The 17445-nt window shown below is 44.3% G+C and overlaps 1 protein-coding gene across 1 annotated transcript in view; it reads right to left on the bottom strand.

The window, feature by feature from the left end:
- Positions 1-17445, bottom strand: part of TXNRD3 (thioredoxin reductase 3) — a 708837-nt gene that overhangs the window by 308616 nt on the left and 382776 nt on the right. The window lies entirely within an intron of this gene.

Genomic DNA, 17445 nt, shown 5'->3' on the forward strand with positions numbered 1-17445 from the left:
GGTGTTGCCATTAAAGCTTTGCTTGGCAGGTAAAAGGGGAAAGTCATTGTGTCTGCTTTCTGAATGACTATGATCTATCTTCTCCACCTCTTGGGGTTGGTGCTTGCCATTTTCTGGCTCTGAATGATCCTTGAGATTGCCCTCTACCCCTCGGGCGCCTGTATCTGCCTCTGAGGTCTGTTCGTGGCTGGAAAGGACCATTTTTTTGAAGGCCAGTTTCTGCTGAAACGTGGAGGTTGTACCTGCAGGAAATCTTTCACTGTTTGCATTGATCTCGCCTTTTCCTCCATTTTCTTTAGTATCTCCTCAGCTTTAACACCAAACAATACATCTTTTTGAAGAGGTGCATCTAGTAATTTAGCTTTGACATGATCTGGTAAGGCTTGCTCTGAGCCAAGCATGTCTACGTATGACAGACCCTGTAACAGCAGCTGTACATGAGGCCTCTAAAGCATCAAAACCACACTGCAAGGTATGTTTACCCACTTGCTCTGCACTAGGCAGCAAATCCTGCAACTCTTTTAAATCTGGTTGTTCTGGTTGTGTCATTTTGCTTAACTGAGACAACAAAAACTGTTGATACTTTAACATATGGAACTGACAGTTTAATGCCCTCATGGTTAAAGTGGCCGAGGTATACACCTTTTTCCCCCAGCTTTCCAAAGCTCTGGAATCTCTCTCTGAAGGTAATGGGTTTTTAGCAGTAGAGGCCTTAATTCCCTTGGGACCCTGTGAAATAGTTTCTGGGTCAGCAGTATGGCTTTTGTATAGGAACTGGTGTGAATCAGGAACCCGGTAACACCCGTCTGGTTTAAAAGGAGCTGGAGGTAAAGAATCTGGGTTGAGGCTGGCTTCTGTGTACACATCATCTAATATATCTAAGACAGGAGGGACAGCCAGAGGCCTATGCTGGGGGAGCAAGAGAAAATCCCTGAGCCTTTTCTTGGAATCTGAGTAATCTTGGCCTTCCCAGTGAAAGTGTTCCCTCAATGTATGTAGGGTTTCCCAAAAGAGTAGTCCTCGGGGGGGGGCAGAGGGAATAGACTCCTCTGCATCAGAGGATTCAAAAGGAGAATATGTATATTCCTGGTCCTCAGAATGTTCAGAGGTAATAGAGGCTTGATCTGAGGAAGGGTAGTCTTCCTCTAATCTGGGTCTTTTGTCCGAGGGGGGTTGAGAACCCCTGATAAGAGTAATCAAATCCTCAGCCATTTTAAGCATCTGTTTTTTAGGCATGGGGTCTTGAGAGGGGGTCTGAGGTCCTTGTTTTTTAGTTTTCATGGCTGCTTCAGACTTTGTAAAAGCCTTAATAGAGAAGGATGAAGGCCTGAAGACACCTTGAGAAGTGGCAGGCCTGTCTAAGTTTCCCCGCCAAGAGTGGCGTCGGTATCTGTAGTCGGAATGGGGGCTGAGGAGCCTGCGACCTCGGGCACAGAAGACACCAGTAATGAAGTGTCATCGGTACTCAGAGGCTGCGTAGGCACCTCGCTGAGAACCGGTAGTCGGCCTTAGCGTGGTGTCAGTAGAAGTCGCGGACCTCGTATGTCGGTCCTTATCTTTGCGTCTTTTACTCAAAACAGGAGTCGGAGTATCCGATGACATAATATAATTACATTTTTTACCAAAATAGTGATGATGCTTAATGGTGCGTTTGTTGAATCTAGCACAAAAACGGCAGGCCGAGACGTCATGGTCTGGGCCTAAGCAAGGAATACAGAAAGAGTGGAAATCCTTATGCGGTATTTGCTTCCCACATGAAATGCAATTATTAACTTTGCTGACATCGGTCTGAGGCAAGAAAAGTTTCCCCAACGGGGTACTTAGCTTTCAAGAAGACTTCGGCTGAAATATTTTCGTAAATCTCAGGAGCTGGCCGACCGGCACTTGTGAACTGCTTCTGCTTCGGGCACCGCGTGGCAAGAAAGACTGAAGAAGATGGCGTCGGCTGGCTCTTTTATACCCCTGCCGCACTGACGTCAGGGAAGAAGCGACGACAACCGACGACGGACCTAGACTTTGGAATTCGGCCGACCGAGGACCCGCCTGACGGCAGGATAACCCATCTGTTATGACTGCAGCTGTATGCACGATGAACATCACCCTAGGAACAGAAGCCTGTGAGCAGTCAAGAAAGATGAATATTGTATTGGAATACCAGCTTCTTTAAGAGATCTCACCCAAGAGAGATTCCTGACACTCTGAAAGACTGAAAAGATAGGGAAGTCTTCTAAATAAAGATAAAAAGGTGGATACCCTGTAGCCTGCAATAAGCTATAACTTTCTAGAAGGGAAAAGGGGCCAAGGGTGGGAGAGGGGGACATGGTCCCTTAAACAGCCATTCTGACTTGCTGGGCTGTCCTTGTTTTTTTGGGATTCCAGAGTTCCTTTTGGACCCCCCTGCCATTTCTTCTTAAACACCTGTTAACTTACATTTTGTTAAGACTATTTTTTTGCCAAAACTGAATATAAAGTTAGAGAATTCCTTAGAAAATATGGGCTGAAAAAAATCTTAATGACACCTTTTATCAGCTTATCCCATTCATCACACATTTTCATAACCTCTGTAGCACAGGAACCAAAAACTAAATATTGACTAGAACCATCTATTTTTTCACATCTGGGAGGTTCTGAGAACACTGCCAGGCAAACCTCCTTAAAACAATACCACTGCCCATGACGATGTCATATACACACACTGTAAACAATGAGTTTTGACTTGGGGAATGGAAGAAACTAAATTTAAAGCAAATTTTATTACAAAAAAGAAGCTTCAGACTTGCACAGCTAATCAGAATAAACTTTAACATACAAGCCTGACAAGTCAAAATTCTGAAAATTAAAGCTGAAGCATACACTTTTAATAATCTTCCTATCCTTGTCAAACAGAGTAAGTTTACAATTAACTAAATATTTACCAGCAGGAGGATTAACTAAAGCTATAGCAGCTGGGTCATGTTTGGAAAGAGTAAACAAAAATATATAGAGGAATCTTGTATATTCTACTTACTTACCTTTTTAGGGGCAGAAGGCAGACTATCAACAAAGTAACAGAGGAGTGGGTGAAGGGTCTGGAAAATCCTTCTTTAACAGCTTCTAGTATTTCCTGAGGAACTGAGAAACCTTAGTGTTCTCACATTCTGGAAACAAACTGTCAGAGAAAGAGAAACCTCACAGGGAGAATCAGAAAAGTATTGTGTACACTTACCATAAATGTAGATGTTTGAGTGTCTTCACTGTTGCAGTCAATACATTTGGGGTAATCTGCTGGCAGGTTGCCCTCAGTTGGTCTGATTAACAAGGTCTTGGGTCCTGCGTCTGTTGCTGTCTCTTCTTCCATGAAGTCAGGTCGTCAGGGGTATAAAACATGCAGCAGACGCCATTACATCAGTTTTTCTTGCCCCAAATGTCAGGTGCCCCCCAAATGGAGAGCCAAATATTTAAGCAATTTAAAAAACACAAAAATATACCTCCAAACAAAAGCAAATACACCAAAAATGCTTTTAAGCATAGTAAAGGAAAGTAGAGGTATAGTAAGAGGAAAATAGGGGGTTGGAGGGCGGGTATCCAAGACTGCAACAGTAAATACACTCGAACATCTACATTTATGGTAAGTGTACACAACTGTACTATGTTCTTAGTGTTTCACTGTTGCAGTCATTACATTTGGGTAGATTCCCAAAGCTAACGTTGGGAGGATGGATTTATACAGCATTAGGACCAGCTACAAGGCCCTGCAGGACAGCAGTGTCAAAACCAGCTCTGGATTTAGAGAAGAAAGGTAAATGGTAATGTTTGGTGAACGTATGAACTGAGCTCCAGGTAGCAGCTTCTAGAATGTCTCTGGTAGGAACACCTCTGAGAAAGGCTGTAGAAGTAGATGCAGCCCTGGTGGAATGAGATCCGATCCCCATGGGGGACAGTTTTACCATGGTGCATATAGCAGAAACAAATACAATGGCTTATCCATTTGGCAATAGTCTGCTTTGAAATAGCCTTTCCCTCTGCCCCTGCAGCAAATGCCAGCAGTAGTTGTTCAGATTTTCTTATAGATTTTGTCCTGTTTAAGTAAAATCTAAGTTGTCTGTGTACATCCAATGAATGCAGAATCCGCTCCCCCTTGTTCTGTGGTTTGGGAAAGAAAGTTGGCAGATGAATGGTCTGATTACGAGCCACACTAGATATCACCTTAGGCATGAAGGATGGATTGGTCCTGAGAGACACCCTGTCCGCATGAAAAATAATGAAAGGCTCCACTGCCATAAGAGCCTGTAATTCGGAAATCCTTCTAGCTGAAGTAACTGCTAAAAGGAAAGCTGTTTTCCAGGAGAGAAATTTTAAGTCTGCAGTAGCAGCTGACTCGAAAGGAAGGAGAGTGAGTTTTTCCAATACAAAATTGAGGTCCCAGGCAGGGGATGGAGCTCTCCTGGGTGGTCTTAAGTTTTTGGCCCCTCTGAGATACTGCTTTAGCAGAGGATGAGAGAAGAGGGGAGGTTTTGTGTTGTAAGGAGCTGAAATGGCTGAGGCATGGATTTTTTATGGAAGAAAAGAACAGGCCCTTGTGAAGCATCTCAGTTAAGTATTGTAAAATCTGAGGAATATTGGGCACTTCTGTGCTTATCCCTTGTGATTGATTCCAGGCACGGAATCTTTTCCATTTGTCAGCATAAGATTTGAGCACTAGGCCTTCTTGCCTCCAAAATGACATCCATCACAGGTTTGCTGAGGGATGCTAAGGGTGAATTTAGGTGATGAGCCATGCTGCAAGATTCAAAGTTTGGAGCTGAGTGCGCAGAATTTGGTTGTTCTGCTGAGACAGTAAGTAAGGTGTCTGAGGCAGGTGCCACGGTAGAAGTGGCACATTGCGCAGGAGTGGGTACCACTGTTGGCGAGGCCAGTCTGGAGCAATCAAAATCATTTTTGGTTTGTCCTGTTTGACATTTAGAACTTTGAAGAGTAGAGGCAGAGGGGGGAAGTATAGACTGATAGGTTTTTCCAGATGAATGATAGAGCATCCACCTTCCATGCTTTTTTGTGATGAATTCTTGTGCAGAATTTGTCCAACTGATAGATATTTTTGCCACACCCCAGAACTATGTCTGGACTCAACATGCTGAAAATCTGTGGTTCCAGTTTCCATTCGTGTGGGTCCATGAGATTTCTGCTTAGTCTGCCAGAGTATTTAGCTTTCCTGGCAGGAATTGAGCTTGTAGTTGCATTTCATAGGTCAAGGCCGTGTTTCCACAATGCCATGGCTAGTCTGCAAAGGGGGTAGGAATGTGTACCCCCCCCCTGCTTGTTTATGTACCACATAACTGTGGTGTTGTATGTCTTTATCATTAACTGTCCTGGATGAAGGTAGTCCTTGAAGGCTGTCAGTGCATTCTGTACAGCTAGCATCTCTTTTTGATTGATATGAAGGTAGATTTGATTTGGGCTCCATTTGCCGTGAATGCACTTCCATGCCTGATGAGCCCCTTAAGCATAGTCTGATGTGTAGGGTTTGGGAGGCAGGGGGTGGAGTGAATGGCAGTCCCTTGTTTTGGTGGCAGGCCTCTGCCCATCATAGGATCTCTAGTTGCAGGCAAGGTATGATAGGAATTATTGTTTCCAGGCAGTGACAATGTGGACTCCATAAACTTTTTAAGTACCACTGAAGTTTCCTCATATGCAGTCTTGCATATGGAATTAGAAGAATGCAAGGCTTGCAGAATTTGTCTTGCAGATAGCAGAGATTTTGTGGCCACCTGTTTGAATTAAGTTACCAAATGAATTTGCTTTTCTGGCGTAAGGAAAGCCATCTGGGCAGTTGTATTCAAGCTTGCACCCAGAATGTAATTTTCTGAGAGGGTACCAGTTGTGATTTATTTTCGTTTATAGTGTACCCTAGACAAGTTAGAACTCTTTTTACAAACGCCAGATGTTTTAGAAGACTGTTTTCTTCCTGAATTAGACAATCGTCCAGGTATGGATATATTTGAATATTTCTTTGCCCGCAAAATGCAATTACAGGAGCCAGGCACTTTGTAAAGACCCAGGGTGCAGTAGATAAGTCAAAAAGCAGTGCAGAGAACTGGTAATGCAAGTAGCCTACTTTGAAGCAGAGGTATCCTCTGCAAGATTCCCCGATTGGGATATGCAGGTAAGCCACAAGTCTAGAGTTGCCAACTAGGCATCTTTGCCTAGCACAGGAAGTAACTGGTGAAGAGTCAGCATCTTGAATTTTGGAATGTCCAGAAAGGTGTTTAGAGTAGAAAAGTACAGAATTGGACACAGTGATTTGTCTTTTCTGGGTACCAGGAAAAGTCTTGAATAAAAACCTTGTCCCTTTTCCTCTTCTGGTACTAGTTGAATAGCCCCCATGCTCATGAGGGAATGTACTTGTTTCTGGGCCTCTAACCACTGATTTGGGGCAGGTCTGGCCATCCGTTTGGAGTTGGCAAGTTGTGGAAATTAAATCTGTATCCCTGGAATACTATATTTAAAACCCATTTGTCCTGGGTTATAAGTTGACAGTTCTTTGCATGTAGAGCCAGTCCCCCCCCCACCAAAGGGACAGCTAAAAGTTAAGTGCTTGGTAAGTGTAGAGGGAAGTCACAGAGACTGCTTACCATAGGGAGGTGTCTGTTTCCAGATTTGGAAGAGGCGGCACCCTACTGTTTTGTTTTGAAAGTCTCTTGGGACTGAAACCTGGTGCCTTTGTAATGTCTGGGTTTGACTTAAGTGGCTCTCAAAGGGACTGGAAAGGACCAGTTCTTAGTAGGCCAGTGCCTACTAAATTTGGTGGTTGCACTTGTAAGAAATCTTTCACAGTTTGCATACATTTAACTTCATCTTCCATCTTTTTTAGAACTTCTTCAGCCTTATTACCAAAGAGACGGTCCTGTTATAAAGGAGCATCCAACAATTTTGCTAACATGATCAGGCAAAGATTGCTCTTTGAGCCAAACATAGCCTTCTTAGCACAGACCCAGTTACAAAAGCCCTGCAAGAGGCCTCCAAAGAATCAAAACCACATTGCAAAGTACGTTTTCCAACTTGTTTAGCTGAATGCAATAGATCCTGTAAATCTTTATTTTCCACACAGTCAGAAATCACCATCACTTTCTGTTTAAGCAGTCCCATGATATGCTGCTGATATTTTAGCATGTGAAATTGACAGTTTAAAGCCATAATTGCCAAGGTTGCAGAAGTATAGACCTTCTTACCCCATCTATCCAGCGCCCTGGAATCTCTATCAGAAGGGGTAGGATTTTTAGCAGTAGAAGCCTTAATGCCCTTTGGGCCCTGAGAAATGGTTTCAGGATCTGCAACAGGAGTTTTGAAAAGGAATTTGTGGGAGTCAGTTACCCTGTAGTATCTGTCTGGCTTACAAGGAGCCGGAGGCAGAGAATTAGGAGCCATACTAGATTCTGAAAACACATCAACAATGTGTAGAACAGGAGGTATAGCCAAAGGCCTATGCTGAGGAAGAAGAAGAAAATCCCTAAAGCCTCTTTTTAGATTCAGAAAAATCCTGACTTTCCCAGTGGAAATTGTTCCTTAAGGTATGTAAAGTTTCCCCAAAAGGAAAATCCTCACGGGGAGAAGCAGAAGGAATGGAATCTTCTGCATCAGAGTCCTCATAAGTAGGTATAGACAACTCCTGTTCATGAGAAGAGTCAGAAGAAACAGAATCCTGTTCAGAAGATTCATAGTCAATGTCTTGCCTAGGCCCCTTAGAAGGGGTGGGGGGGGGGGTTGGCTACCCCTGATTAGAGTAATTAAACCTTCAGCCATTTTGATAATTTGTTTAAGCATAGGGGCCTGCACATGTGGCCTAGACGTTGTTTTTTTTTTAGACATAGTTCGAGATTTTGCCCTTAATATTGAAGATGGCGTCTGTTTAATATGCAAATCTGTAGGCCTGAATACACCCTCAGAAACCAGTGCCTGCACAGCGGCTCTGGACCCATCCAAGGCAGAGACATCCGCAGGTTGCATTACTGAAGCATCTCACAGCACACCGGACTCCAAATGGGTCTCGGTAGGGGCCTGCAAATCAGAAGTAGCGGGCATCAGGGGCTGCGAAAGCGCCTGAGTACCGGCAAACTGGCGGCTGGCTTAGGAGAAGCGTTGTCAGCAGTTTTGGACCTCAACGGCCTGTCTCAGTCTTTTTCTTTGCGTTTTTGTAGGTATTCCGGTAGTTGGATTGCTAACTGACGCCATTTCTGGATAATTAAAGCGCGAGCCAAAATATTTAGAAGCAAAAATGTACCGACGATGGATAGTGTGTTGATTTAATAAAGCACAGAACGGACAGCAAGATACATCGTGGTCAGGGCCCAGGCAAGGAATACAGTACAAATGAAAATCCTTATGAGGTATTTGCTTCCCACAAGTATTACAATTATTAACTTTTACTGACATCAGTAAGGAGCAAGAAAAAGTTTCCCCAACAGGGTACTTCGCTTTTTAGTTGAAGACTTCTGATCTGAAACTCGAAAACGAAAATTTCAGGAGTCGGCCGACCAGCACTTGCGAACTGCTTCTGCTTCGGGCACCACGCGGCAAGAAAGACTGATGTAATGACATCGGCTGCATGTTTTATACCCCTGACTACCTGACGTCATGGAGGAAGGGACAGCAACAGACGCAGGACCCAAGACTTTGTTAATCAGGCCAACTGAGGGCAACCTGCCAGCAGATTACCCAAATGTAATGACTGCAACAGTGAAACATGAAGAACATCTCAGAACTTGCACAGACAGAGAAAATATTATAAACTCATTTGCGATGGTAGACAGTCAAAGAGTTTGTAGCCTCGAGTGTTTGAAATAGTCTTAGACCACAATTTTCACTCACTTCTATAAAACAGGAGACCCACATTTCCTACCCCCTTTCCACTTACCTGTTCTGTAGAATCTTCTTCCAATCGCTTTGGCAATTCATGTACACCTACCTCTTGACACCCAAGTTTCTCAAGGAAAATAGCTCTTCCATGATGGCCTTAAAGGAACAATCCCAGTGTTTAAAATTAGGGTCCAAGTTAAGCTGACAGAAATCACGCCCACTTCAACATGTCACTTCATTCCCACCCACAGTGTAATTTTACTTTTAAATATCCTGTAAATCCACATTTCAAGTCTCATTTCAGCTCCCAGGATAAACTAATCTTTGGATTTGTGCTCCTCTCTGACTTGCATTGGATTGGGAACCATCCCCCCAGCTCCTAGCTCATATTTAAAATAAAGAAAGCTGTGCTAAGGAAGGGACATCATTGTATACTAATTTTTAAATTTTGCATCACTCATGCTTCTACAGATGCACAAGCAGCCTGCTCATAAAAAATAGTGCATTTGTCTAGCAGTATTCAGAAATTGACACATATCAAACTGGAAGCTGAAAAAGGAACATAGGTTCATAGGTTGATACTAGGTTATCTGCCCTAGGGCATTTATAAGCCTAGCCAGAGCATATTTGGCTTTCGCCACCCTTTTAGATTAGTTGACTGTGCCTTTGTATAGTAGGTCACAGAAGGTAGCCCTTTTAAGGTTTGTTTACTATACCTCTGTCAGTGACACAGAAGAGATCCCAGGGGTAAACTTACGATCTCCCATCCATTCGTCAAGATTTCTTTTGAAGAGGGTCAGTGAGGGGCTCTGCCTGACATGGATTGGGATTTTGTTCCAGAGTGAGGGGAGCCTCTGGGATATGAATCTGTCCCTCCAGCATGTCCTATATATTTCTGTGCTGAGGTTCAGGTCCCTGGGGCGTGTAGCTCTAAGGGATTTAGATTTCCTGAGGTGAAGCATGTCCATTAATTCTGGGTTGGACATAGCTTTATATGTCAGACAGATCGCCTCCGAGCAGGCGGTACGCAACTGAGTAGAGCTGGAGTTTCCTTTAGCCGAACTGCATACAGCATCTGTTTGAGCCCCTTGATCCTCTTGGTGAGATACTTTTGGGGTCTTTCCAGTTGCTGAAGGTGTCGGGTAAGGTACATCCCAAACAGGGCACCATACTCAATTATGGGCCTGATAAGTGATGAGTAGAGGGGCACAATGACATCTCTTGATCTAGATGTGAACCCTTTCATAAGGTGGGCTATATAGAAGGTCTTTCTAACCACTTTGGCAACGTGATGGTCAAAGGAGAGATTGCTATCTACTTGGGTCCCCAAGTCCCTAATTACTGCCGTACTTAATGGATTACTACCTATGTGGTAATTTGTGGGCACTTTGTTTTTTCCAAAGGGGATGACTATGCACTTTTTGGCATTTAGCTTTAGGCCATGGCTCTGGCACCAGTTATCCGTCTCAGAGACCCTTTTGGAAGATGCTTGTGTCAGAGTGTCGATTATACCACCCAGTTTGCAGTCATCTGCGAACTTGGTCAGCCATAGTCCACCCATGTTAGCCTGTACCTCTGAGAAATATATACCGAAGAGAGGTCCCAGGACTGAGCCTTGTGGGACACCACTTGTAACTGGTTTAGAGTCTGACATGGCACCTGCTATTCTGACCATGTGGGTTCTAACACGGAGCCAGTTTGCAACCCATCTTATGACATAGGGGTTGATATTTAAGCTGGTGAGCTTATTTATGATGCCCGAGTGGGGTATTGTGTAAAAGGCCTTTGCGAGGTTCAGGTAGGCTGTGTGGACTACCTTCCCTTCGTCTATGGCTTTGGTAACTGTTTCAAAGTCGTCGACCAGGTTCAAGAGGCAAGATCTGCCCTTAAAGCTGAATTGGGTAGGATCCAGTGTCTGGAGGCTCCCAAGGTCTTTGTTTATGATTTCAATGATGATACGTTCCATAGCTTTGCAGACCAGGCTAGTCAGGCTTACAGGGCAATAGTTTCCGGGGTCTGTTGTGGCACCACCTTTGTGGAGTTGGAACACTGTTGCTGTATACCATTCCTTGGGAACATATCCTGTAGTAAGGCTGAGATTGAACAGTGACTTTATATGAGGGTTTGCTTCTTCTTGGAGCTCGTGTAAGATGTAGCCCGGGACACCATCTGGTCCCACTGATGCTGTGTTTTTAGCTTTGGAGAGGGCGGCTCTCACCTGTGCATCTGTGATCTCAGGAAGGCTACACTCCGTTGGGATAGACATTTGCTCTTTTGGGGAGGGGAAGGGGGGGAGTTTGCACTGAAACTTTCTGCCAGGATGTTGGCAAAGTCTGTGGGTTCAGTGAATTTGCCATTTTGCACCAACTCAGAGCATATCTGGGAGTTACCTCCCAGGTTTCTGACATAACTAAACAAGGCCTTGTGATTATCTTTAGTGTCTTGTGCAATTTTTCTTTCAAAGCTGGCCTTAGAAGATTTTATGAGGGATCGTAGTTTCTTGCTAGTACTGATCAGTGACGCCTTCCCTTTTTGGGATTTTGCTCTGTCATGTAGTAGCTTTCTCCTTCTGTTGTATAGCTTATTTATGACCGGGGTCCACCAGACAGGTCTCCTGCCTTTGGAAGAGTGAGTCTTGGTATTATTTGGGATAGCATGCTCCATGCATTCCTGTAGGTGTCCATAGAATGCTTTTGTATAGGATTCTGCATTTTGGGCTGTACTGTCCACTGGCCTGGGGGCTTTGAAGGATTCCACCTCAGTTTTGAGAAGTGTGAAGTTTGCTTTTGAGAAGTTCTTCACCGTGGTTTCCTTGGCTGGGGGTGGGGATGGAATATGGATGTCCAGTGAGATTTGTTTATGGTCTGATCTTACCAATGAGGGGTATACCTCTGGTGTGGAACAAAGACCCCATGTTGGTGATGACCAGATCCAGTATGTTTTCCCCTCTTGTGGGAGTGACCTGTTGTTCCATAGCATTGGAGTTTATAAATTCTAGGAACCGTTGGGCTAGGGTGTTTGGGCTTGAGTAGTTTTCCCAATCGATGTTTGGCTAGTTGAAGTCACCCAATATAATAGTGTTTGGAGAGACCTTCATATTCTCCAGTGTTCTCAGGAAAGCAGTGAGGTTCCTGTGTTTGGGAGGGTGGTCTGTAGCAGGCTACAAACTGAAAGGCAGTTTTGCCCACTGTTAGTTGCACATGGACAGAACAGAAGAGTGTGTCTACTAATGCTGCAACCTTCTGTCACACACTTTCCTTCTGTGGAATTACTAAGCAGGTTAGAAAAACACAGGCTCTTCTTCTTCCCTTAGGAAGACTCCAAAGGGAGGGGTTGCCTAGCTCTGACTAAGGAGATAAGGTCCTCCGCTAACATGACCAGGTCTTGCTGATAACTGCTGAGTGACAGCTGGTAGGCCTAGGTCTAGGGCCCGAGGTAGAACCCTTCTTAGGAGTAGCTTTGGCTTTGGCCCTAGGTACAGTCGCAATCTTGATGCCAGTCTCTAGAAACTGAAGGACCAGACAGCATGTTGGACTCTAAGGGCCTCGACAGAGGCCTGTGCCACCGCCTCACCTTCCTCAGCGATAACGAGCCTTGGAGGACTGGCAGACCGTAAATAATTGTTAGAGACCCTAAGCTTGGGTCTTTTTTCCCTGTCCTTCTTACCTTTTGGGAGCTTAACCTCAGGATGACCAGTGGACACCATCGAATGATGCAAAGATGGCAGACTAAGACATCTAGCCAAGATTTCAGTCCTATGCCTGATGGTCCTAGAATTGAAACAGGCACAAAAAACAGCAAAAAGGGACGTTGCGACCTTGGCCTAGATAGATGACACAACATATGAAAGCCTCGGTATGGGATTTGCTTACAAAAGCAATGACAATTGTTAACCTCATAAGTTAAAGCAAGAAAGAGTTCCCCAACGGGGGCTTTAGAAGAATTTCTCTGCTGCAGACCGACCAACGCAATGAAACACTGTTCTGGGCTATGATGGCAAGTAGACTGATGTCATGGTGCTGGCTGACTCCCTTTACACCCAAGCATATTACTGTCAGGGAAGGGCATCCACAAGCCTTAGGAAGAGGGAGATTTTTACCCGGGTAGTCGGACTGGCCAAGTGCTTCAAAACCAGGAAAACCCACAAGTCAGGACTGCAAGAGTGAAACACAAAGAACATCTTTTCTCTATCTTAGATAATCTCATCCATCAACATCAAATAATGTAACAGAATCCCCAGGTACTAAATACTCCTAGGGTGGCATCATTACAACATATAATTGGGGATGGAGGAACCAAAGGAGGATCTCTAGACCTTGATATCGCATCCAGTTTGTAATGTTTGACAAATGTTATGTATTGCTGACCACACTGCAGTAGCAGAAATATCAATGGAGGAATTTTTGAAAAAAGTTATGGAAGTTGCTATGGACCTTGCAAAATGCACATTAGGTTTGACAGTAAAGTTTTGTTAATGGAATAAACGTGCATAATACAATCTGACAGCCATCTGGAGAGAATAACTTGGTACCTTGGAATCTAGACTGAAAGAAGAGGGTTGGTTACCCTTCCTAAATCTTTAGTATGATGTAGGTAAAAACAATTTGTGTATAAACATTCAAGGAGTAGCACAGCTCTGGAGAAAACACTGGGGAGTGCTCCGATTCAGAAATAACTTCAGGCATAAAAAAGGAGTTACTTCTGTGGGAAACTGTCTATGTAAAAAAATAAATAAATAAGGGGGTTACAGGAGGCAGCAGGTAATTCACACATCCACTTGGCTGATGTGAGTGATCAGAAAACAAACTTCTTTCAGGAAAGGCATTTTATGTTTAAAAAAACAGAGGTTGGAAGGGGGCCTCCAGGGCAAAATTCAAGTAACGTGGTAGAGAGGAATCCTTAATGGGAGATCTTGAGAAGTGGCTTTATAAACATTTTGGGAGGCTAAGGAGGTGGAACTGTAACTTTTACTGAATGTTAGAAATGGCTTCCAACTGGACTTTATTTGTGAAGAAACTAGACCTAGAATCAAATAAGGTAGCTTGGAACTAAAGACTGAAGGAAGTTGGTCTAAATGGGAAACTAGGACCTTGCTGAATTTTCCAAATCTTTTCCACTTACCCCTGTACATCTTTTGACTTGTGGCTTTCTGAAATGCAGGAAGGATCTGAATAACTACAGGAAAAGAAAGCATCCCTGGCCATCATAAACATTAGAAAATATATAGGGCTAGTTTCAGATACGTCTGCATAAGGCTTACCAGATGGATGAGATGACATCTGGATAGGATCAACCAGACATGCTGCTTCTTGAGATGTGGCCAAATCAAGGGGAACCAAATATGCCTGGGACAAAAGGGGACTGAGGATAATAGAGGCTTTACAGAAAACTTCTCTGGGGTAGAAATGTCATGAGAGATAGTACAAGGTTTTAAAAAGTATGAGGCCGCTGATGGATTAGTGTCGCTGGGCATCAGTCCTTGTGGAGGGATTTGGGCAATGTAGCCATTGGAAAGAGCCGTGTAAAGATATCGCCCCTGTCATACTCATGGCCTTCTGGTAGAAGTCACACCCTGGGGATGGAAGTCTTGTAGAGCCTGTAATGCTGAGAAACACTCGGCTTCAATAGTGATGAGAAGATGAGCCTTTTGTTTAGACAACATTCCTTACACTGTTCTCCCCCTTGAAATGCCCCCTATTCTACAGAGAAAATTCCTGTAGTGATAATGGCTCTGGAAGAACTGGAATGAAGGGTCTCTTCCTTCTGTCCCAGAGGCCGAATGAATCCAGCAATCTACATGACGCTTGCAGAATAAGCAAATATGGACAAGGTTTGTTGATGGGATGTAAAAACTGAACCACCGTAAGCTTCAGGTCCACTGTAACACTCATGCAAAATCTGTGCATGTGGGACTAGAGTAAGAGTCAACCATCATGCCTACGACTTGAATATCCAAGATACAAAAGGGTAGGTCATTTATAACTACAGACTTTTGAGAGTCTGTTTCCTGGAAGTTTTGCAATCCAGAATCTTGTATTCAAATGGCATCCTGTAAACTCTGGGGTTTAAGAGGGCTCCAGCTGGGATTCTGTAAGCATTACAAAAATGCCCAAGAACAGACCCAAAGTAAATAGTCTCTTGCTGAAATAAGGGACACACTTGTGGCAACAAAGTCAACAGTCTAGGTATAAGAAAATGCAGATCCCTTTTACATTGACATAGGCTGTTGCTATTGATGTGCATTTGGCAAAAACCTGTATCACCAGAAAGGCGTTTAGAATGGATAGATAGAGGATGGGGCACCATGTGCCCTCTTTTCTGGGTACCAGGGAAGAGTCTGGAGTAGAAACCTTGGCCTGCCTGTTCTGCAAGAACATGCTGTATTGCCCTCATGGAGAGCAGAGAAAGGACTTGCTTTTTGGCCTCTGCCCACTGGTTTGGAGAAAGATCTGGGAACCCCTTTGGGGTTGGCGGAGTGTGGAAATAAAATTTGTATCCCTGGGACACTATGTTGAGGACCCATCGGTCATTGATAATGGTGGCCCAGTTGCTTGCGTGGAAGGACAGTTTTCCTCCTACGGCACAAGCAGGTGGGCAGAGTTAGGGGGTGGAAGTGTAAAGTTATTGTGAGTTCTTACCATAAGGGGGTGGCTTAGCACTCCCTGTTTTTGAAGAGGAGGAACTCCATTGCTTAGATCTCTGCATTTCCTGGGGCTGTCTGGGGGGGGGGGGGTCTGCTTCCCCTGGGTCTGGGAAGAGCTGGCCTGGAGGGGGCAAGAAAGGACCAGTGCTTGGAGGGGCAATGCCTACTGAACCTCGGTGGCTGGACCTGTAAGAAGTCTGTCTGCATAGATTTAGCTTTTTCTTCCATCTTTTTAAAGACCTCTTCTGCCTTGGTGCCAAATAAGTTGCCTTTGTTCAAGGGTGCGTCCAATAATTTGGATTCAACATGGTCTGGCAAGGTCTGTTCCTTTAGCCAAGCATGCCTTCTAAGGACAGAATCAGTGACTGCTGCCCTCCAAAATGCTTATAGAGCGTCAAAACCACATTGTAAGGTGTGCTTATTTACTTGACTTGCAGAATGCATTACTCTTGTAATTCTTTATTTATTGCACAAGCAGGAAAAGAAGATATTTTTTGTTTGAGAAGTTCCATGGTATGTTGCTGATATTTCAGCATGTAGAACTGACAATTTAATGCTCTACTAGCAAGAGTAGCAGAGGTGTATACTTTTTTACCACATCTGTCTAATGCTCGGGAGTCCCCATCTGAGGGGGTAGGATTCTTAGCTGAAGTTGCTTTGATTCCTTTAGGTCCTTCAGAAATGACCTCGGGATCAGCAGTGGAATTTTTGAAAAGAAATTTGTGAGAGTCAAGGAACTCTAATACTGGTCAGGTTTCCTGGGAGCAGGAGGAATGGTGTCAAGAGTCAGACTGGATTCTATAAAATCATCATCCAGTACAGGAAGAATGGCCAAAGGTCTGTGCTGTGGTATATCTAAGAATTCCCTTAATCTCTTTTTGACAGAGGGTAGTCCTGACATTCCCACTGGAAATGTTCCCTTAAACTATGTAGGATTTCCCCAAATGAAAAATCCTCGTCAGGAGAGGCAGAAGGAATGGATTCCTCTGCATCAGAATCCTCAATCAGAGAGGGGTTGCATATCTTCATATTCAGATGCATCAGAATCACTGGACTCCTGTTCAGATGAAACTACTGGGGACAGGTCTCTCTTTTGGAAGGGGTAGCCTGGCTTCCCCTAATAAGCATAACAAGGTATTCCGCCATTTTAAGCATTTGAGACTGAGGCAAGGAAGCAGGTTGGGTCACCTTTTTTTGGGTGTAGTTCGTACCCTGGGCCTAAGAAACTCAGTAGTTTTAGAAAGAACTGAAGACACGAAAGATGTTGTCAGTCTGAGTCAAGTATCGGTAGTGCGAAGTACTTCCTCAGAAGCCGGTGCCTGCTCAGCGGCTCTAGACCCATCCGAGGTAGAGACATCCACAAGATCCTTAGTCGAAGAAGAGTCTCGCGGCATACTGGACTCCGAAAGGGTCTCAGTAGTGGCCTGCGAATCCACAGAAGCAGGCATCAGGGGCTGCAAAAGCGCCTCACTGACAACCAGAGAACTGATGACTAGCTTAATGGAAGCGTCACGGGCAGTTTTGGACCTGTGCGGTCTGTCCGTCTTTATCCTTACATTTTTTTCAAGTGATCGGTAGTCGGATGGCTTACCAAAGCCATATCGGAATTCAAGGACTGAGAGCGAAAATATTTAGCTACAATAAGGGCCTGACTATGTATAGTTCTGCCGTTGAACAAAGCACAAAAGCGACAGTGGGTGATGTCGTGGTCTGGGCCTAAACAGGTGCAGTAAGAATGGTAGTCTCGGTGTGGTATTTTCAAGACAATTGCTAACTTTTTCTGACATCCGTTAGAACAAGAAAAAAGGATCCCCAACGGGGTACTTAGCTTTAGAAGACCAACTTCAATTTCGGAAATGAAAACTCAGGTAGCAGCCAACCAGCACTCGTGCGAACTGCTTCTGCTTCTGGCTCCTCGGCAAGAAAGACTGATGTAATGGCGTTGGCTGCCTGATTTTATACCACTGACGACC

The sequence above is a fragment of the Protopterus annectens genome, chromosome 7.part0 (genome assembly GCF_019279795.1).
Source record: "Protopterus annectens isolate FY-2018-M chromosome 7.part0, PAN1.0, whole genome shotgun sequence".
NCBI classification, from domain to species: domain Eukaryota; kingdom Metazoa; phylum Chordata; order Ceratodontiformes; family Protopteridae; genus Protopterus; species Protopterus annectens.